Here is a 24300-nt window from a genome sequence, read left to right on the forward strand (position 1 = left end):
TTTTTTTATTTTCTCCCTTGACCCTCTCCCTCCCCTCCCCTCACACTTGGTTCCCTCCCCGGAAAACCCAACCATTACTCCCATGGCCTAGGCCCGTGGATGTCTCAGTGGTGATGTCTCTTATTATTATTTTATATATACTTTGGTCAGTATTCTATGTCTATACAACTTGAGTCACATCCAAAAAGGCATCTACCTCGTCAACTGTACGAAATGTATACATCTTATTATGCCACATAACTTTTAGAAAGGCGGGAAATTTTAGCTGGGCCGTGGCTCCTATCTCTCTTAAGGGTATCAATCGTTTTCCCATCTCCCATTGCCTATTTGCTGTGGCTGGTGACAAATCCGACCTAATGTCTACTGATACTCCGTCTATCGTAATGGACTTTTTCTTTAGAGCAAGTGACAACATTTTTTCTTTTAGCGAATATGTCGCAAAATTAATCAGGATTTTTCTTGGCTTTGCACGGTCTGGATTCAGCCTAAAAGGATCACGATGTACTCGTTGAATATCTCGGGCCAACATTTCCTCAGTTTCAACTAGTGATAGTTCTTTTTTCAGCAACTGTACAACAAAAGTCTTTATGTCCGTCCCCTCTTTTCCTTCTCGAAGTTTAAGAATTTTTAGGTTATTGCGCCTTTGCATATTTTCCAATCTTTCTACTCTTTCATCCAATTCTCTATCTTTAGAATACAATGTCTCTATCTCTTTGCGGTTCTCCAGAACTCTCCCCTGTACAACTTTCATCTCGGATTCCATCTCTCCTGCACGTGTAGTTAATTTATCGATCTTGTCTTCTAACAATGTACATGTAGCACTTATGCGCTCCTGATTCTTTTTAGAGGCTTCAAAACCTAGATGAATATCCTGTTCCAATTTCCTTAACAGTTCCATAACAGACACATCTATTGAGGCAGATCTCTCTTGCTGACTTGGGCCAACTTCTTCTGAGGGAATCAACGTTTTTCCATTACTCAGAGATTCATCCTGCCTTGTAAATATGTCTTCTCCCGCATTCTCTATCAGCTCCACAGAGACAACAGTTGAACTTTCCACTAATGAGTCCAATGTGGTAGTTTGGAATTTCTGCTCAATGCACGCCTCTGCGTCCAGACTAATGACCTTATCTGCCTCCATCTCTATATCCAGAACTTGAAAGGGGTTTGGTGTTAAGAGGGTTGACCAATCCTGCTCGCGTTCCTCTTCAATGATACACAATGAATGATCAGCTTTCTCATCCAGCTCTACTGCCTCCTCCGCCCTAAGTTGAGATTGAGGGATAGAGTGAGGTTTCAACACCAAAACTTTAGGAACTGACTTAAAATATGAGTTGAGTGAAGGGGTTATTGGGGCCTTAAACCCAGCTTTTTCTTTTTTTTGCCTTTTTTTTCTTTCTTTCTTTGAAGGAGAGACCTTAGGTTTGCAAGAAGTGGGTTTAGAGAGTGCTTGTTCCTTTGTCACAACGTTTTTAGCACCTTTCTTAAACTCTACGGAATAAGAGATCAAGCCCCCATGTGTTTTATCAAAATTATTCACCCCCCCCAAAATGCCCTGTTCCTCTGGTCTGCTGCTTCTCAGTTGGTATCTTGCTTTACCGCCCTCTTTCAGCCCCTTGCTTACTTGCTCTGTGCCAGTGTCCTTAACTTGCTGTTTAGCTTCCTCGGTGCGGATACTGCTGCACCTCTGCAATGCACTGGGGAGAATATTCGTGAGAGCTTCCACTCCTCGCCCCCTACCTCCACTTGTTGGTGTCCCGATTTTCGCCAGCACTCGGCGTCCTCTGCTGACTCCTTGCGCTGCTCGCTCCCAGCTCCCAGCCGGCGAATGACGCGACTCCACCCCCTCACTCTCGGTGGTTTGCGAAGCCGAGTTCTCCGCCATCCGCTGCAGGTCTCTCGAAACCAGCCAACAAACGGCCTCCAAAATCAGCCGATAACTCGCCGTGGTGTCCACACAGTCACCACACAGTCACCGCTCTCATCCAGGTACGTGCTGCCTTCCAAATCACCGACAACCGACCGCTCCTCTCACATCGACAACACCACTGCTCCGGACATCCGCGACCCGCTTCCTAGCCGGCCGCCATGTTTTCCCTACGCAAGCCAAGGTTGATTTTATATGAGAAATTGTTGAGTTTTCCTAGTTTATCAGAAAAAACTCCAGAAAATAGTTTAATGATATTGTCACTTTAATTTTTAACATCCACATTATCAATTACTTGTGAGAATAATAAAACAGGGTCAGAACTCCTAGGATTAAGCATAATACCAAGAGACCATTGATCTCTCCATCCTAATACATTCACACCTTTGACTGCAACATACATTTTAATGTTGGCGGTGCGTTCTTTGAACTCAATAATGGTATCAACAAATCCATCCATCTCTATAATAGATCCATCAAAAGCCCTAGCAATAATATCGGATTCTTTTAAATCTTTAAATGAAAATTTTCCTTCAAAACGATCTAAAAAAGTTCCTTAGTGACAATGGTCCAAGGAGTACCAGAGTCAGCCATGAGCTCTAACTCTACATTTTGTATTTGTACAAGACATTTTGGAGGTCAGAGGTTGTTGACATTTAAATCTTAAATCTACTATATCTTCACCTATGGATAATGACATACCAGTCTCACATCCACCATTATTATTAACACAGTCACCAGAATTGACGTAAGATACTTTCCCTTTAACACTAGTAATGTCACATTTTTTGTATCTTTACAAAAGGCAGCAAAATGCCCACGTCTCCCACACTTTTTACATTCTCTGTTAAGGGCAGGACATTCAGTAAAGGAAGCAGCGTAATTTGGATTCCCACATCTAAAACAATGGAAACCCTTCTCAGACCTTCTGAAAAATGTTTTACCCAAATAATTCGTTTGAGAAGGTTCAGGTCCATCACGTAATGAAACAGTACTTGTACTAACACGTGGTGAATCTGCCTTTACAAACAATACATCATCACTGGGATTTTTTATTTTCCTTATGTAGGCATTTAACCCACTTTTCTGATTGTTCCATAGCTTTAGAAGTTTTAATAACATCACTTAGATTGGGATCACCCATGATCCACAATTGTTCTTGTATTTTTTTACTCCTAATATGTACGATTATTTGATCGCGGATCATTTCGTCAGTCATGGGACCAAAGTTACAATGTACAGGAAAGTTTTGGCCCTGATTTACAACAAGTATGATCTGATATACAAGTGAAACAAGACAAAATCAAAAATGTATATGACTCCAGAATGAAAGTGAAAGAACAGTCTTTTATTGGTGACTGGGTAAGAATACATAAACCAGGATTCAATCTTAAAGGTTCATCTAAGTTTGGACCACCTATCAGAGTCATTAAAACATATTTCAATAGTGTAATGCCACAAGATCGTAAAATTTGGAATGTTAGAAGAATTGCTAAATGTAATGTTCCTTCAGTTCACTTTAACTCTTGTAAACCCAACATTTCTAATGAGACAGATTCCATTTCTTTCAGACTTAAAACAGGTGGTAGAATTATTTGAGCTCCCATTAAAATGACATATTATGTTTAATTATTAAGGGAGGATATGTGCTATATTCCCTGTATTGTATGTATGTTCCTTTAAATGCTTTTAGAACTTTCTGTTAGCCTGGATTTTTATCTTTTGTCATGCATTTTAAATTCCAGTCAGATGAATACTAGCCACTGACTGAATGATCTGTATTTCTCTTGCTCTCTAATTAAACCCCTATTTAAATATATATATATTCACTGAAAAAACCATAGGTTATAGACCATATATAGTTAGGAATTAGCATTTAAAAAACCTTATTTTACTCACACAAAACCATTGAAATTCCATATATAGTTAGTTGCACTAACTATATATCGCGCACCCGCAATCCACTGCTGATCATGTCACATATTACATCATTCATGACATGGTCAGTGACATCACTGATGACATCACTGATGACATCTCAAATGACATCACTGATGACAACATCCAGTGACTGTATGTTTCTGTAAAGTTAAAATATGTCTTACATATTGAAGAATGAGTGGATGTATAAGTGTCTGGATGAAGGATTTAGTAGGTGCGTGACTGACTGTATGAGTGAGTGATTAAATGTGTCTCACTGAATGCATGGGTTAGTGACTAAACTGTCTTAATTTGTGCATCATTATGTCTGTTGTGATGTAAACTGCTGCATGTGTTGATCATTAGCTATACGAGAGGCTATATGTGTTATTAATTGGTTGCCCAAGTATTTCTATGGGATATTGAGTTTGTGTGGGGGTGGCTGGAAGGTGTGTGACTCTGTGCATAGATGTGTGAGCAGTTTATTCACTAGGTGTATGAGTTCAAGAGTGCATGTGGAAACAGCTACATGGGCAGTTGACTGTGTGCATGAGTGTATTGATGAGTGAATGGATATCTCAATGCTACATGTCATAGTAAGTACATATGTAAAACACAGTACATGTGAGAGTTGGCATATATAAATAACTGTGCATGAGAGCCACTGAATGAGTGAGTGGTTGTATCGATCATTGTGAACTTGTATCAGGGATTGTATAAGAGAGTAAATATGTGTTAGTATATGTTTCAATAAGTAAGGTGTGTATAACTGTATAGTTGAAGAAATGGAGGTGAGATTGTTTCTTTGCATGACTGACTGGGTGTGTGAGTAACTCCATGGATGAGTGGCAGTGTGTGAGTGTCTGTATACACTGAGTGTATCTAAGGTTATATTAGAGTCTGAAGAGGTTTATCGTATTAGCACAAGAATGATGTCAAATGAGACGTCATCAGTGATGTCATCAGTGATGTCATTTGAGATGTCATCAGTGATGTCATCAGTGATGTCACTGACCATGTCATGAATGATGTAATATGTGACATGATCAGCAGTGGATTGCGGGTGCGCGATATATAGTTAGTGCAACTAACTATATATGGAATTTCAATGGTTTTGTGTGAGTAAAATAAGGTTTTTTAAATGCTAATTCCTAACTATATATGGTCTATAACCTATGGTTTTTTCAGTGAATTTTCAAGGTTTTGTAAATGCTAATTCCTAACTATATATGGTCTATAACCTATGGTTTTTTCAGTGAATTTCAATGGTTTTTTAATAGCAAATATCATAAGCTGTCGAATGTCAAGTACGTGGTAAGTAAAAACATTTTCGTGTTTATGCACACTGATCTGCTTTGAATGCTGCCCCCCACCCCTCATTTCTATTAGGAGTACTCTCTCTTTGCAGATAGTGAAGGGTAGTTAACGCAGGCCTTTGCCCCCGTTGTAATCCGTCGTGCCTGCTTCTCTCTCCATTTGATTGATTGTTCTCTTTGGTTCATTCTCTATTTACAAACAAGCACAGAGTCGCAATACTCTGTTTAGTCTTTGCAGATAGTGAAAAATCGTGTAAAAAAACAAAAGGAATCGAGCAAAATCAGTAGGCCACTAATGGGATCTCTTTTTGACCTCCCTAAAATAGAAACATTAGGAACAACCTGTTGATAATACCAATGTGTATGTACATAAGCGGCGTTCATTTGTGTTCACAGTACCCCTTGTTGATTGTTTGAATCGACCATTGAATTGTTCGAAGTTGGTTCTTTTAAGAATCTTCTCTGCCTGCAAACGAGGAAGAATAGGAATATTCTCTCTCCCTTTGCAGATAGTGAAGGGTAGGTAACGCAAACCTTTAACACGTCGTGCCTATTTCGTTCCTCATTGATTGATTGTTTCCCCAAACATTGACTGTTTGGGAATTGGTTCTTTTTGGAGGTATTCCCTGTTTGCAAATATACGTAGGAAAATCTTTGCAAATAGTGAAAGGGTACGTAATGCGGACCTTTCTCCCCCGTTGCAATCTGTCATGCCTATCTACTCCCCACTGATTGATGCACCTGTTTCACCCGGACCATTTACTAGAGATACGTCATCTGGCCCGACCAGAGAGCACCCCTAGTGAAAAGGACATATGCAATAATAACGAAGTGATCACTGTATCCTGTTAACAGAAACTTTAGCATGAAACAACCTGGAAAGAAAAGAATAGGAAAACGAAAATCAGTAGGCCACTGATGAACATGAACTTTTATTAAACAACGAACAAAGAAACGATAACATAACGTAATGATAAAACCTATTAATGTCCTAGAAACAAGAAAACGTTAGAAATATGCCAGTGGTGAGAGACCAGAAAAACAGTAAGAGAAACCAAATCACCCCTCGCTGTCCCACCGCCTGCCACGCCAAAAAAATCGATAGACTAGGGAAAATGCAAGTCAGTAGAACATCCGCCCCCACTCTGGAAACTTCCAAGGTGGGGCAGGGTTGCGGCTACGCCCAGCCGGGAGCAGCCCATATAACGCGGGTCCTGCTGCCACGCCTCGGCCAGGAGATCCTAACGTAGGGTGTAGCCGGAGGAGAGGCCGAGGCCAGCGGGACCCGGTCAGGGGATTGCCTTTACAACGCTGAAGAGTTGCAGGGGGGGGAATGTCTCCTCGACCCTCCCCTCTCTCTCCCAGTCCGGCCGCGGTGGCCCTTGAGAGTTTCAGGTAGTCCCGCCACATGCTCTTCCGGTCCGGCCACCAACGGTCGGGGGGCCGAGGCCGACGGGATCCGGCTGCAGCCGATAAACCAAGGAACCCGTTCATGGGGCCAGAGCCAGGGGCGTCCGGCCGACATCCACCGGAAGCCCGGCCCAAAGACGGACGGGACATTTTTTCTTTTCTCCTTCGTAATAGCAGCGGCAACACGCCAGGCACCACTTCTTTCTTCAAAAATGGATTTGACAACACTGGGGGGATGTCTTGCACATGCCTCCGACCCCCCCCCCCGTCCTCATCGCCACCGGCCATAACAAATGTCAAGCGGGGCGCCGTGGGGTGCACTGGGAGGGAGAGACGGTGCGAACAGGCCTCTCCCGCCTCCTCAGGTGAAGGCTTACCAGCTGCACCCTCAGCGCTCCAGGCGCCCCGAAAAGGGTTCGTCCACTGTGGCGATGCCGCAACGTCTCGCCCGGCAGGGTGGAGCCCGTCCGCTCATGTGACCCCGCGATCGCCGGTAGCTGCCGAACTCTCAAAATGGCGATCGACCTGGCAAGAGCGGGCCCAGCATGAAGAAATGGCCCGGTCACTGGTTGACTCCACCACCGTAGTCCTCCACGACCTTGAAGATTCTACAGGAGCCGCGGGAGTCTCCGACCCCCGATGGGGAATGACTGCCATGATCGCCCATGGAGTGACGAAACTGTATCCGCGGGACGTCGGCGCTCCCATGCTGGCGCCAGCCTCACTTTGAATTACTAGAATCCTGCAGACCTCAGTTCCGGTGAAAGCACAGTGTGACCCGGTAGGAAAAATTGTTGCACCCCCTCCCCTTTTGAAGTGATAGTTCAAACCACCGATCCTTTCCTTTGCCCTTTTAACGGAACTTTGGACTGCCTCCCCCTCTTTTACATTTTCTAGAGAAAACAAAACATTAACCACTACATTACCATAGCAGTTGACACCAGAACTGTTTTCAAATTGAAAACCAACAACATCTTCAACAGAATCCTTTTTGTTTCTGCTGTGACCCTGCTACAGCACAGGCATTGTCCCCAGCAGTAATTCTGCAATGCCGGTAAGAATAGCTGTGGTGCCTACTGGACTCACTCACCCCCGCGGCGCCCCACGCCGTTATTTGCTGGGCGGCAACTTACTAGACATCACTTTCGTGCCATCTAGATTTCAGCGCGTTCTGCTGCCTTGGAACTATTCGCACAACAGACTGCTACTGACGACCCACCCCCAGGCAACATCTTCTGAATTTTCATAATTTGAAAGAACTAGTAACATGTCCTCATCAGGAATTCAAAAGAAATTGCCACGGTCTCTTCGTTGTTTAAATGTTTTTACTGTTTTTGTTTTGTTGTATATATTTATATGTTATTAAAGTTTTATATTCCTACTACTTTGTTGGAGTGCTATATATTTTTAATGTGACACATAATTGTAAAAACTTTGATGTACAAAGAGTCATTCCTAGAATCTTCCGCTTCAGGCTCGGTCCCCTCCCCAATCACAATACAGGATGGTTTTCAGATAGTAGGAACACGTGTGGTGTGACGGATCTCATCGGGTGTGGGCCTTGATCTACTATAACTCCTTTGAAGAGGGGTGATTCTTTACAGCTGGAGCCATAAACTACATCTGCAGGGCTAGCTGATAGCCTGGACAATCGGACACAGAGGAAGAGGAGTGTCAGAGGGTGCGGTAGTGAATAGGGCGAAAGGGAGGTGTCGGGCGGGCACAGAGTGTGATTCTCAGGGAAGAGCAGCGCAGATGGGGGGAGGTTTATTGCCCATGCATAAGACAGAGAGCGGGGGTGACCAGTGCCTGGGGAAGATGCTTGCGAGGGTGGGGAGCCATGCTACGAATCGACAGCGTGCAGAGAGTGGGTCTGGTCAAGGCATCTAAAATGGCTGCCGTGCACGACAAAAGTGTGGCATTTCAAAAAAGGCAAGATGGCGCAAACAATGTTTTTCAACACTTCCTCATTTCCTTCGAATCGAACGTTAACAGACGTTGGTGCATATTACCAAAGTTAAGCGATATTTATCGCTAACGATGCTTACCAACGAATTTTTTACCGCTAAGCATCGTCAGAAATTATCGAAGATAAACCTTGCTATTATCAAGGTTTATCGCAAATGCGATAAAAAACGGCCGCAATGCATGAATATCGCTAAAAAGTCAGCGATATTCATGCATCACCGAGCTAATGCTCTTAGCCATGTTATCCACCTCCCATTGGATAACATGGCTAAGAACTGCTCAGGGCAAGTGTTACTTTTTGGAGATATTCGCGCTTAGCGCGAATATCTCCAAAAGTTGGTAATAGGAGATATATATCTTGCATGTTGTAATGCAAATTATTGTGGTATATGGAACTCATACCATAATCTCTCAGGAAAGCAGAAACTGATCCTTTTGGGACCGCCTGAGAAGGCCTAGGGGGTGAGGGGTACTCTACTTTGCCCCCTTTTCACGTTCCGAACTATTTTATTTTACTCTCTTCTGTAATTACACAAAATAGCAGCGATAAGATGCATCAGAGACACACAGTGAGAGAAAGGAGGCCGGAGATGAAGAAGAGATGTCAAATACACATTGGAGATAATATAGTGGGAGAAGGGAAGTAAATATGAGTAAACTTACCATGTAACATAAAAATGTTGCACTCTATACTATAAGTCTCATTTTATACTACAATCACTTCGCTACAACCTCATAAATTAAAAATAAAAATGAGTAATGTCTCAAACAATTTTTGATTTCTAAATATAAATTTATTCTTCAGAATTTTCTAAATTTGAAAGAACTAGTAACATGTCCTCATCAGCAATTTCCTCTTCAATCATCTCATCTGGAATCTCCTCATTAAAAGTCTGCAATGATGATTCTTGTAACTCTATGGTCTCCAAACATTCGATAAATTCGCCATCAACAGATTGATCAAAAAAATCATTCAAGTCATCTCCTCCTTGTGACAATATTTCATTATTGGTGCTGTCAATTTCAATCAATGTAGTGGAATCATTCAAGTCATCTCCTCCTTGTGACAATATTTCATTATTGGTGCTGTCAATTTCAATCAATGTAGTGGAATCATTCAAGTCATCTCCTCGTGACAATATTTCATTATTGGTGCTGTCAATTTCAATCAATGTAGTGGAATCATTCAAGTCATCTCCTCCTTGTGACAATATTTCATTATTGGTGCTGTCAATTTCAATCAATCTAATGAAATCATACAAGTCATCTCCTCCTTGTGACAATATTTCATTATTGGTGCTCTCAATTTCAATCAATGTAGTGGACAATGCAAAAGAAATTGCCACGGTCTCTTCATTGTGAGCCATTTTATTTTGAAATTGCTTGCTGTAAATTGCAGAAAAAAATAATCACTTTCATTTATCGTTTTTAGTAATACATAATATAAAACTAACTTTATCAAGTATTTAGTATAACAGAAGGACTGCAAATAAATAACAGAAAACATTTTTCAAATTATCTTCAAGTGTACAACATAGTTCCCCTTACAAATTAACAACTCACCTTTTTAAAAGTAGGAGAAGTGTTAGTACTGTGTAAATCAAACACCAGAAATTCACCACCAAAAATTCCTCACAAATGTACCTCAGACAGTAGTATCACAAAATGGCTGTGGTTTCCTCTCATTTGAGATATATACATAACCAATTAACTTTCATCACACACAAATACAAAACCAAAGTAACATTTTAATTGGTTCTAAATTTCAACACTTTCAAATGTGTTTTCCCCATGCAATTTTCCATAGGACATTTACATACGTCTACAGCCTGAATGGCTGAACGGAATTACACCAAACTTGGCAAAATGGTACATCAAACCTAAGAGGTCAGGAAGGATCTACTATGCCCCCTTATGGTCATTTGCCCCTTCGCTTTGGCCTCCTCTTGTCTCTCGATCCTACCGAGAGACAAGATGGCGGCCGCTACAGACTGTTTGTAATGTTGACAGACGCCGGAGAACCAATCAGCTTCGCAAAGCTCCGTAACGCGAAAAGTACGCGAAGCGGAGCGCTGTTACAGATATATATCTTTTTTTGAACGTTAATTTCTCAAAATCCACTGGAGCACATATATTGAGACCTAGCAAAGGCACATCGGGCTACCAGTCCCTAATATTTTGCCAAGTTTCGTGCAAATCCATTCAGCCGTTCGATTATTGACATTTAGATACGTCTACAGCCTGAATGGCTGAACGGAATTACACCAAACTTGGCAAAATGGTACATCAAACCTAAGAGGTCAGGGAGAATCTACTATGCCCCCTTATGGTCATTTGCCCCTTCGCTTTGGCCTCCTCTTGTCTCTCGATCCTACCGAGAGACAAGATGGCGGCCGCTACGGACTGTTTGGAATGTTTACAGACGCCGGAGAACCAATCAGCTTCGCTTCACAAAGCTCCGTTGCTCGAAAAGTACGCGAACTGGAGCGCTGCCCGGTCCGCTGTTACAGATATATATCTTTTTTTAAACGTTAATTTCTCAAAATCCACTGTAGCACATATATTGAGACCTACAAAAGGCACATCGGGCTACCAGTCCCTACAATTTTGCCAAGTTTCGTGCAAATCCATTCAGCCGTTCGGGCTAAAAGTGAGGCCAACCGCCCTATGGAAAACTCAATGTTAAAAACATGTTTTGGGACCCCCCTTTTTTCTCGACCCCCCCTGGACGAACCCCCTCCCAATTTTCAGGGGCTGCTCAGAAACAAAATGTGCCATTTTCCTGAAAATTTCAGCCAATTCCGTCCACAAACGCCAAAGTTATTAGACATAGAATTTTCAAAAATCCCATAGAGAAAAAATCCTAACTATATATACCTACTGGCGACCGCCAGTAGGTAATATATATATATATATATATATATATATATATATATATTCCTGTGCCTGCTCGAAATTCTACACCCTATTTACCCCTATCTAAACCCCTTCCAGTTAGGTGTACACATCAGAAAATTGTAATGTTAGTAGAAAAATCTAAATATAGCAGGCTCCTACCAAAAGGACCAGCTACCCATACTATGTCTCGCCAGTATGGCAAAGCCACATGCAAATATTTAAAAGATTGAGTGGGATTCACTAACGAGAATAAGAAGCCTTTTCCTGACATGGTACCCTTTATAGAGATTAAGAACTTACAAAACAAAGTGACAGAATCTAAAAACAAGATAGATGCTGAACAGTGGTCACTCTTTTAAAAGGAATGAAGAGACCCATAAATGTAAACACGAATCCCACGAAAATCTGGAGTACCGAATAAGTCCCCTTGGGGACAGAGTTGGGGCTTGTGCTGAGACTGCAGTGGCTTTTCACTATCTAAATGTATCCCCCAGATCACTGAACCACAAGAAAAGAAGAAAGAGAGCAAGGAACCAAGGGAAGAGCATTTGCTGGACATGTTCCCCATATCTGCCCAGGACGTCAAGGTTGCATCTCCATATATAGAAATATGAGAGTGACCCCGTATTAACCAAGAGCTAGGGTACAATCATCAGTTTGTACAAAAACAACAACTCTAGGCAAGTCAATAACCACTATTCTTTGCAAATCAATCAAACCATAAACTTCACCAGTACTGAGAAGGAAATACCAAGGGGATGTTTATATCTAAATCTTCTTTTTAATAAATTAAAACATCATCAGAATGTACATTACAATGTTTCCCAAAACATATTTTAGACATTAGATACAAAATTGATTAAAAACATCAAAAACGGATTAGAAACAAATATAAAATAATCAGAGAGAATTAGGAAAAGATATAAAAATTAATCTTTAACAGTGGTTATTCCATCTGAATCGATAACAGTATTGCCAATATTTAATTTCTTTATAATCAATGCTATTTGTTCATTGTATGTAACCTCTAAAAATGAGTGTTTATGCGTTTCGGTGGTACCCAACAAGTTTAAGACCACCTTCTTCAGGACAACGTATATTCTAACTCTCTTTCAAATTCGTAACCTGTTTTAAAATATAAATCAAATGCAAGCTTCACTCAATAAATTTACAAAGACACTTTAGTCTAATTGTTCTACATTAGTCATCATAACCATTACAAATTTTAACAAAACTTCTTTTTTTTCTAAATCTGCTTTAATAAACATAATCATACCACCCCTGTTCTCCTATTTCAGACTGTGAAGTGAAATTATCTATCAATCTTCCATTCATTACTTATGTTTATATTTTGTCTAAAAAGATCCTATTAAGAAACTCACCAATATTATTCAGGTGATAATCACTTAGGTGAGCAGTTCTTTCAATATGTCCTCATTAATACGACCACCTAGGAGTTTAGTAAAGAAAAAATCATCTATTTAGGAGATGGATTTCTGTAATGGTATTTACATCTACTTGTATCAAAGTTAGCTTTATTCTTACTTTTATCTGAAGTTTTTCAGTCTTGCCCCACTCCTGTCTCCAATGCGTGAATAGCATCACATTCGAAACATACATATGCCGCACAACCGTCGGTCCTATAATTACCACTATTGAGGGTAGACATTAATATCAATGTTGTATACATGATATATTTTGATTTTTCTATTCTAGAATGTTAATTAAAACAAAACCAACTTTGTATTCAGTGTAAAATTCTTGGCCCAGTTCCTCCCAAAAGGGCTTGAGGGGATCAAACTATTCACGTGACCTGGGGAACCGCTTGGTAGTCGGCCCGGAGAATAATTTTCACCTAACCGTTTCAAACAAGAACATAAAAATGACATATTTGGATGTTCTCCAGATAGAGTGCTATGAATTGCTGCATGGTTAATTCCAATGATCTATTTGGGTTTGTGATTAGCCTCTATTTTTTTTGATGATTGGGGAATCTCAATTCTTTCACTTAGGTGTGTGCATTCCCCATGTTTCACCCTCTCTCATGTATGGGTGTCTTTTAGTCATTAAATGTACTCCCTTATCGTTCGTAAACATTCAAAAAGAAAGGGGGGGCCTGAGTCACCTTTCTTAATTATTTTTTCTAATTATTTTTGCACTCAAATACTCAAATATAGATGCATTTTTAGTCTCTTATCTATAGGTCGAACAAGGCCTCAGCTTGGGATTCGTATATCTTGTAATAATTGTTTATTCAAGACACTGAGGTTCAATATATTCCCTGTTGTGGGGAACACAATGTGAATAAAAGAATGCGACTGATGTTTTTAATTTTTATAGAAAGTCATAATATAGATATGTCCCAGTTTAATATAAAACCCAATGTCTACAAACCTTGTCTACAGGTAAGGCGACGCTCCGGTTTCAGGTACGTGCATCTAGTTAAAATCGTTTCTACATGGCACCGGCTCAATGTGTTCCCTGTTTTGGAGAACATAGTATATATATTAGAAAATGGGACTAATGTTCTATATTTAATGTAAATCGCATTTCCATCAAGGAGGGATAAACTCCAACCCACCCTTATTACGTTTCTACAACAAACTCCTTAAAGCTATAGCCTTTTATTTTTGTAGCGAGAAAAGCTCTGCGTCTCGATGGGCGCTGAAAGATTTCGTAGCTACGAACTATCCCTTCAAATACAGGTATCGAGGTCATTACGTGACATGATGACGTTGTCTGTAAGCGCCAATTCGCTCCATGGGGACCCGTTTTTGTTATTCAGCGCGTTTCTGTTATTCGGTGCCATATTGGAATGGTGCTGCTACCGAATTGGGTGTTGTACAAAGCATATGCTTTTAGCATTTGCTAATTTAGCCGTCGTGGTTTGTTGGGCTCCCAACATTAACTTATTCAACTACCATCAACCTCTGATTTCCTCAATGGTCAAGATGTACATATACATTTCGGTCAAAGGAGGGAGAAAAAAATGTTTTTGGTTCTTCCAAAATTTACAAATTGGGCTGGCCATGGTTTTTAGATTTTAGGGCTCTGCAATATTATTGATGTTAAATGGACTATTACTCTCAGGGCCCCAAGTTACACATACCAATTTTGTCGGTTTATGTGAAATATATAATGAACATTATAATGAACATTAACAGTACTGGGATCAACTTGTTCAACTAAGGAGCCTCATTCAGTCCTCTTGCAGCGGTGTTCTGTCAGGCTCATGGGAGAGCCTAATATGCAGGCCCCCTATGTTGCCATCCCACCACCTGTTTCATGGCAGGCTCACTGGCATAAAAGGGGCGACGGATAGATGACCTGTAATATGCTCAGCTGGGCCACAGTGGCACTGCCAGCATATTGCAGCTCCCTGGCCACTGCTCGATCACTGCAGAATCCTGGATCCTGGATTCCCGCGGACGCAGCAGTCCTATGGCGGTTCGACTCCCACACTCGTAATACTGTGGGCAAGCCAGTGGACTGCCACTGTGAGAATGTGGTTCTGTGGCCCGCCGTATTTGTAATAAGGCCCTTAGTCTGTTGGGCCACAAGTACTGTTTACTGGTTGAAAAATGTTTGTTGAAACTTGCGACCAATATTCTTGTGAACAGTAAAGAATTTTAAGAACCAACCTGTGTACTAATCGGCCAGTTGCCTTCAAGTAAATACATTTTTTTAATGCAGCCTTCTTTCCTTAAAGGAAACCAGGCTGCCTTTAAAAAGATATGTTTAATGGTGTTTGATTGTTTCAGAGTTTGCAGTCAACACTTTCCCCTTTTCAAATGGGTTACCAACCCAACATGTAGGGCAGTAACTTTACAATGGTTCATGACCACTATTTCAGTGTAAACCATTGATAGATATGGATAGGAAGGAATGCTTCAAAAACATCCCTTCCAAACAGCGATTCGTTATCCATTCCCAAACCCATTTCAGGAGTCTGCTAAAATTAGCGACTTTGATAAGGCGTTTAGTATATTCCCAAAAGCAGTTCTACTGTGCCATATTCTGAACCTGAGCATTTGGGACTGAAACATTGCTTTGTACATGTAGCCCTAAGTTCTGTTCAGATTCAACTTCAAAGTAGGTGTAAAAGATGGAACTGCAGTGTAGAAAGGGTTATTCAAAACTTCTGGAAGCGCTGATGATGTTCGGAGATAAGCTTTATTGGCAAGATACCAATAAGTAAGATACATGAAGAAGAGCTCACAGGAAGAACGGCTAATGAAGCTTGAAACCAGAAGTAACTGACTCAAGCAGAACCTAATAATACATGACATACAACAATTCTAACCTAGAATTATATCATTTAAAGAAACAGATCAAATTCACTAGCATGTAATACCACATACCTTACCCCCATAAAACAGATTTATATAATACATAGTCATTGAATCTTTGTGGTATCCTACATATGTGATAGTTACGTGCCGGTACAACATCAAAAGAAGTACAAGATTGACTTGGCGAACTTATTGATGAACTTGCAGCAGGATTAATCATAACATTGGTTGCATTGGATTTGTTGTCTAAATCAGGTCAAAAAATAAAACCATTATCATCTTCATCAAATCTGTTGGCATAAATGTTGTTAAATATCTCAACGTGGTTGTCAACAACTTTCACAACATTGTTCTTATTCCACCAACCTCTATTTCCTAAAAATACAGAAGATTTGGTGACTTTGACAATTTTGACTGTTGAATTAAACTTAGACTGTCCTTTACAAACTTTAAAAGGTTTCTTAATGAATACCCAATCATTTATCTTGAAAAATGGATCATGAGGTATGGAACAACCATCATAAGAACTTTTCTGTAAAAACTGTTTATGAGCTACTCTAGATTTAACCTCTTGATAATCTGTTCTAGTGTTCCTTTTATCAAATAAAGAAGAGCCCACTGTTAAATCACTACACCACTGTGGCATGAGTTTATATCTAGCTTCTCTGCCTCTAAGAGCTTTGAAAGGTGTTATTCCGGTTGTGGAATGAGGTGCAGTCAAGTAAGCCCAAACTTTACTCTGTAGAAATTCACCTACATCAACATTGGTTGCAATAGCAGTTTGTACTCCTTCTTTGAGAAACCGATTGGCCCTCTCGACAAGACCATTCGAGAAAGGACTATACAAAGCAACACGGCAGAGTTTTATTTCAGCGTTCTCAAGAAGCCTAGTGAATTGGTGAGAAATTAAATGTTGGCCATTGTCAGTGATGACATAGTTAGGAGTACCTTCAATTTTGAAAATGTTTTGTAGAAAAGAAATAACATTAGCTGAATTAGCTGCTTGTACAAATGAGTAATATATCCACTTGGAATGGTAGTCTATTGCGACTATGCAGTATCTTTTGTCCATGGGCAGTGAAGTTAAAGGTTCCGAGAAATCCAAAGCAGTTTTATCCCATGGGAGTTCACGGAAAGGAACAGGGATCAAAGGTTTTGTATGAACTTTCCAAGGTTTATCCGAAACAACACAACTGGGACAGTTATCTATGATTAAAGCCACCTGTTTGTCCATACCTGGCCACCAGTAGATACTTGTAAGTGTCTTGCAAGGTGCAGAAATGCCTAAGTGACCTTCGTGTGTGATGTTTATGATCTTTTCTCTAAGAGATATAGGAGGGATAAACATCCCATTCCTCACACAAATTCCATTTTCAAAGGATAGTTGTTCACTAATTTGTAAAAAACACTTGACACCATTGCTCAATTTCGTATTAGCTGGCCATTTCCCTTTGATATCAATTTCTACGTTCTTAAGTGCCTAATCAAGTGCCATGGCAGAAGCCCATTCATCTTGTGATATGCTTCTGTTGCATTTTGAGACAGCATCTATAAGACCAACTACACAATCTTTATGGAAATCATCTTCACCTTCACTACAGTCAATGAGAGGAATATGAGAAAGAGAGTCAGCACGAATGTTTTTACCTCCTTGAATATATTAGATGTTGAGATTATATTCCTGTCATTTAGAAAGAAGTCTGACCAGCCTTGCAGAAGATTTCCCCAGACCATTACCACACAATAAAGACACTAATGGTTTATGATCTGTGAAGACTTCCCACCGAGTACCCATATGTATGTTTTGAATTTCTGTACTGACCAGACAATGGCGAGTGCCTCTCGTTCGATAGTGCTGTAGTTACACTCGGTTAGAGTTAGAGTGCAAGAGGCAAAAGCAATAGTTTGCACTTTGCCATCAACCCATTGTCCAAAAACTGCCCCAATGCCCCTCTGACTAGTATCGACTGAGACAAAAGAATTAGCATTGGATACAAATGGATGTAAGGCTGGAGCATTGATGACTAACATGTTTACCTTTTCAAAGGCAACACGTAAAGTGTCATTCCATTCCAGTACCACTACCAGTACCACCACCAATCTCACCACCATTACCACCACTACCAGTACCACCATCACCACCAGTACCACCACTACTAACAGTACCACCACCAGTACCACTACCAGTACCACCAGTACCAATGCCAGTACCACCACCAATCTCACCACCAGTACCACCACGACCAGTACTACCACTGCCACCACCACTACCACCACCAGTACCACCACCACCACTACCAGTATCAATACCAGTACCACTACCACCTGTACCACCACCACCATACAACCACCACCAGTACAAACATCACCACCAGTACAACCACCACCACTACCATCACCACCACCAGTACCACCACCACCAGTACCATCAGTACCACCACCACCAGTACCAGTACCGCCACCAGAACCATCAGTACCACCATCACCAGTACCACCACCACCAGTACCATCAATCACCACCACCAGGATCACCACCACCAGTGCCATCAGTACCACCACCACCAGTACCAGTACCGCCACTAGAACCATCAGTACCACCACCACCAGTACCATCACCACCTGTACCAGTACCACCAGTACCAGTACCACCACCAGTAACACCATCACCAGTATCACCACCACCAGTACACCACTAGTACCAGCACCATCAGTACTAGTACCACCAGTACCCCACCACCGGTACCACCACCACAACCACCAGTACCACCACCACCAGTACCACCACCACCAGTACCACCCCACCAGTACCACTACCACCAGTACCACCACAACCACTACCACCACCAGTACCACCACCACTACTACCAGTACCACCACCACCACTGCCAGTACCACCACCATCACCACTACCAGTATCAGGACCAGTACCACCACCAGTACCAGTACCACTACCACCACTACCAGTACCACCACAACCAGTACCACCACTACCAGTATCACCAGTACCACCACCAGTACCACCACCCCCACCACCACCACCAGTTCCACAACCAGTACCACCACCACCAGCAGTACTACCAACACCACTAGTACCAGTACCACCACCACCAGCACCAGTACCACAAGTACCACCAACACCAGTAGTACCACAAGTACCACCACCACTGGTGCCACCAGTACCAGTAGCACCACCAACACCAGTACTACCACCAGTACACCAGTACCACCACCACCACCACCTGGTACCAGTACCACCAGTACCACCATCACCAGTACCACCACCAGTACAACCACCAGTACCACCACTGCCAGTACTACCACCAGTACCCCCTCCAGTACCACCAGTACCACCACCAGTACCACCATCACCAGTACCACAGTACCATCACCATCAGCAGTACCACCACCAGTACCACCACCAGTACCACCATCACCAGAACCACCAGTACCATCACCATCAGCAGTACCACCACCAGTACCACCACCAGTAACAGCACCAACAGTACCACCACCACCAGTACCACCACCACCAATACCATCACTGCCAGTACCACCACCAGTACCACCACCACCAGTACCACCTGTACCAGTACCACCACCAGTACCACCAGTACCACCACCACCAGTACTTCCACCACCAGTACCACAACCACCAGCACCACCAGTACCACCACCACCAGTACCACCACCACCAGTACCACCACCAGTACCATCACCACCAGTATCGCCACCACCAGTACCAGTACCACCAGTACCAGTACCACCACCAATACCACCACCAATACCACCAGTACAAGTACCACCACCAGTAGCAGTGCCACCAATACCACCAGTAACACCACCACCACCAGTTCCACCATTACCAGTACCACCACCAGTAACACCACCACCAGTACCACCACCACCAGTACCACCACCAGTACCACCACCAGCACCACCACCAGCAGTACCACCACCACTAGTACCACCATCAGTACTACCACCAGTCCCACCACCAGTCCCACCACCAGTCCCACCACCATCACCACTACCACGACCAGTACCACCAGTACCACCACCACCACCACCAGTAGAAGTACAACCACCGCCAGTACTACCACCACCACCACCACCAGTACCACCAAACCACCACCAGTACCACCACCAATACCACCAGTACCAGTACCACTACCACCAGTACCACTACCACCACCAGCACCAATACCACCACCACCAGTACCACAGCCACCAGTACCAACAGTATCATCACCACCAGTACCACCACCACCACATGTATCGCCACCACCAATACCTGTACTACCACCACCAGTACCATCACCACCACCAGTAGCACCACCACCAGTACTACCACCACCACCAACAGTACCACCACTACCACCACCAGTACCACCACCAGTACCACCACCACTAGTACCAGTATCCCCAGTACCATCACCACTAGTACCACCACCAGTACCACCACAAGTACCACCAGTACCACCACTAGTACCACCACCACCACCAGTACCACCACCACCAATACCACCAGTACCACCACCAATACCACCAGTACCAGTACCACCACCAAGACCACCAGTACCACCACATATACCACCAGTACCACCACCAATATCACCACCAATACCACCACCATCAGTACCAGTACCACCAGTACCTGAACCAGTACCACCACCACTGCCAGTACCACTACCAGTACCACCACCACCACCACCACCAATACTACCACCACTACCTCAGCACCTCTCGCTCACTAGCAATAGCAGTGGCACTGTACGAGGCCGGCGCTGCAGCCGAGACCATCCCTCTCTCTCTCCAGGCGTGCCATAAAGCACAGTCAGCCATGCACTAGGACGTGAAGCCAGGGCTCTACTACAGCTAGGGTGTTTATTAGGCCAAAGATAGCAATTACATTATGCAATGCCACACTGCACACTCAAATCACGGGGAGGGCAGGAAATAGCCCCCCTCCCGCTCTGTCTCCTGAGCCGCGACAGTGTAATCACAGAGCAAAAGGTGTTTGAGGGCTTTGTTAGTGTTTATAGCTCAGATCATATGTAACTCTCACTTCACACTTTGCATCTGTGTAATTTACAACACTTACACCTTCTTCACTACACTATCACATCTTTAAAGACGTCACAGGAAAGTAGGTCTCTTCCTCTGCTATCTACAATCTAACAAGCGGTTGAGAAGGCCCTTTATTGAAATGCAATAGGTCTTGCATTTGCGAGAGTTTAACCTCCTAATATTGTAAATGACAATGCCTTTTATTTATGTGTTATATGTGATTGCGAGACCTATTGCATTGCAAATGCTTGTATTCATTTGGAAAGGTGGCAACCCTAACTGTTGATATTATAGACTTTCTTAGCAGTGACAAGTTTCCCAGGCCCATGCATGATGTGCTGAGTCTGTCCAGGCTTTTTCACTTGAATTCTGAGATTTGTAGTCTTGTTTATTCCACTACAAAACAGGACTATGGTTTAGCGCGTTTACCCTGATATTCAATTTTAAGCGGTAATCCCCTAAGTATTTTGTTGCTCCACCCCTGGATTTGGTCAACATGTAAATTCAATAGAAAATAGCATTTCAGAATCAAATATAAAGCACATTAGGCTTCAAGTATTAAAATGAAAATAATGAAGGTTTATAAAAGGATTCAAAGCATTACAGAAAGCAAAATCAATAGTAAAGAGTCAGTCAGTTAATCATTTGTAAAAAAAAAAAAAGAAGCTGAGAATAAACTGCAAATCATAAAATACTGAAACAGAGTATATGCAGCTAAGTGAATAGGTCATACATCAAGGATAACTCTGGCACAGTGTCTGGGCAAGACTCATTTTATACAGTAAAATACAATAATAGCTTTATACATTTGGTGTGAATGTGCAAAGGCCCAAATACCCCACCCAATCATATCAAAGAAAGAACTATACAGTTTAAAAGCATATTCATCAGCACTATCACAAAGGATTTTACAGTACAGGTTCCATCCCCAGTGCTTTGGTGACACCGTATGGTTACTACAAAGTCAGCCACTAATCAAAGTTAAGTTCTCATGAGAATCCTATTGCGATCATTTAAAGAAGCATTCACTCGCAAACACAGCCTGAGAATGAAGCTTGAGAACAAAGTATCATTTTGTATATTACATTATGCCTCAAAACATTTTTTCCAGTGTACCAATCACATGCTCAGTGCATGCTAAAGTCCACTATTTTGCAGCTAAAATACAGGCGTCTGTAAATGTTCCCAAATAACTCTTTAAGACAGTACGAAAGTTAAGTAGACAGCTGATTAGGTTACTGTAGATATAAATCAGATTTCTGTGAGTCATTAGCGGACTTTATTTTTTGAATGGTTCCGTCATGAGCACAAGTTCAAGTGTGCTCATGATGGAACCATTCCATCATGAGCACATGCTCAGAAAATCCCTCTGCTGCAGACAGCAGAGGGATTTGCCATTATTTTTATTGCCTGGAAAGGTGGGGAACCTCCCCAGGCCTATTTTTGAATTTCGATGTAATAAAGATCGCGTGACACAACGGAAATAAAACTGAAACTCAGTTTCAGTTTCTGTTTTGGTGCTTGTGGGGCTATCTCAGCACCCCGAGCACTGGAAAAGATGGGAGTGGTATCTTTGGAAAGGGGAGAATCACCCCTTTCTAATGGTCCCTAGTGGTCCTATGCTTGGGAATCACCCCAGGAGGGTGATCCCCAAGCAGCCAAGCAGGGATCCACCCACTAGCACAAGGGCCAGATGGGGGCAGTAGTCCCCAATCTGCCCCCCGTGGGGGCAGAAAGCCCACTAGAAACCAGGGATTATATATTTTTTATTAACGTTGGAGTGGGTGCGTTTCCCAAAAAGTGCATGTCAATGCCCCCCTACCAGAGAAATGTCAGTCTTTCTGCCCCCTTCCCTAGTGGATCCCTGCATGGAGACTACCCCACGAGAGCGATCCCCAAGCAGCCATGCAGGGATCCACCCACTAGCACCAGGGAGAGGGGAGCGGCCCCTTGGGCATTGGCCTTTACTCCCCCATATTTCTTTGTGCGCACAACAGTCTTTCTACCCCTGGGGGGCAGATAGGGGCAGTAGCCCCCGATCTGCCCCATGAGAGCAGAAAGCCCACTAGAAACCAGGGGTTTTATTTTTATAGACGTTGGGGTGGGTGCTGTCCAACAAGGGCATGGCAATGCCCCCACACCCCACCCAGAGAAATGTCAGTCTTTCTGCACCCCCAGGTGGCAGACAGGGGCAGTAGCCCCCAATCTGCCCCCCGGGGGGCAGAAAGCCCCTTAGAAATCAGTGATATTTTAAAATTGATGTAGGGGTGGGGGTTGCCCAAGATGGGCAGGCCAAAGCCCCCACCCCTCCAAAAATGCAACAGTCTTTCTCCTCCCCCCAGGGGCAGATGGGGGCAATAGCCCCTGATCTGCCCAGGGGGGCGGGGAGGGGGCAGGAATCCCATTAGGCACCAGGGATTTTTTTTTATAATGTAGGGGTGGGGGCTGCCCAGAATGGGCATGATAATGCCCCCACCCCAAAAACAATTACCACAGTCATTCTGCCCCTCCCCAAAGGCATCTTGGGGCAATAGCCTCTTATCTGCCCCACCGGGAGAGGGCAAAAAGCCCATTAGTCCTCAAAAATTCTTTTCTTTTCAGGGTTGAGGTCAGCCCAGAATGGGCATGCCAATGCCCACACAGCCCCCCAAAAATGCCACAGTCGTTCTGCCCCCGCGAGGGGCGGATGGGGGCAGTGGCCCCTGATCTGCCTGGGGGGCAGAAAGACCACTTGGTGCCAGCGATAATGCGCAGGGCTGCCTAGAATGGGCATACCAATGCTCCCACCTCCCAAAAACATAGCCATTGTCTTTCTGCCCTCCCCGATTCCCCCCAGGGCGGCAAAAAGCCCACTAGGCAAAGACTTGTTTTTAGCAATGTGCCTACCTGTGCATTTTGGGCCCTAGAGCAGCCGGCACATAGAGAAACCTAGCAAACCTGTACATTTTTTAGACACCAAGAGGAATCCAGGATGATTGACTTGTGTGCCTCTCACCAGGTTCTGTTACCCAGAATCCCCTGCAAACCTCAAACTTAGTTAAAAAAACATTTTCTCACATTTCTGTGATTGAAAGTTCTGGGATCTGCGTGGATCCACAAAATTTCCACCAGCCCGCATTCCCCAAAGTCTTCCAAGAAAAATGGTACCTCACTTGTGTGGGTAGGCCTACTGCCCGCGACAGGAAATGGCCCAAAACGCAACGTGAACACACCACATTTTCACAGTGAAAACTGCCCCTTTTTTTGCAAAGTGCCTAGCTGAAGATTTTGAATCCTAGCTCTGCCGGCACCTAGGGAAACATAGCAAACCAATAATTTTTTTTTAAAATAGACACCCAGGGGAATCCAGGATGGGGTGACTTGACTGGCTTTCACCAGGTTCTATTACCCAGAATCCCTTGCAAACCTCAAAATGTGTCCAGAAAACACAAATTTGCATCACATTTCTGTGGTGGAAAGTTCTGGAATCTGCGTGGATCCACAGAATTCCACCCACCGAGCA

The 24300-nt window shown here is 43.0% G+C and overlaps 1 protein-coding gene across 9 annotated transcripts in view; it reads right to left on the reverse strand.

Annotated features, from left to right (window-relative positions):
• The window catches only part of LOC144771984 (stomatin-like), a 981083-nt gene that overhangs the window by 809952 nt on the left and 146831 nt on the right, over window positions 1-24300 (reverse strand). For 3 of the 9 annotated variants that reach the window (XM_078656206.1, XM_078656204.1, XM_078656205.1), the window contains one exon: window positions 12822-12889. The exons of the other annotated variants lie outside the window; for them this stretch is intronic. The gene's annotated coding sequence lies outside the window, so the exon portion shown is untranslated. The remainder of the gene's footprint in view (window positions 1-12821; window positions 12890-24300) is intronic. 9 annotated transcript variants of the gene reach the window in all.

The sequence above is a fragment of the Lissotriton helveticus genome, chromosome 8, assembly GCF_964261635.1.
Source record: "Lissotriton helveticus chromosome 8, aLisHel1.1, whole genome shotgun sequence".
Lineage (NCBI taxonomy): Eukaryota > Metazoa > Chordata > Amphibia > Caudata > Salamandridae > Lissotriton > Lissotriton helveticus.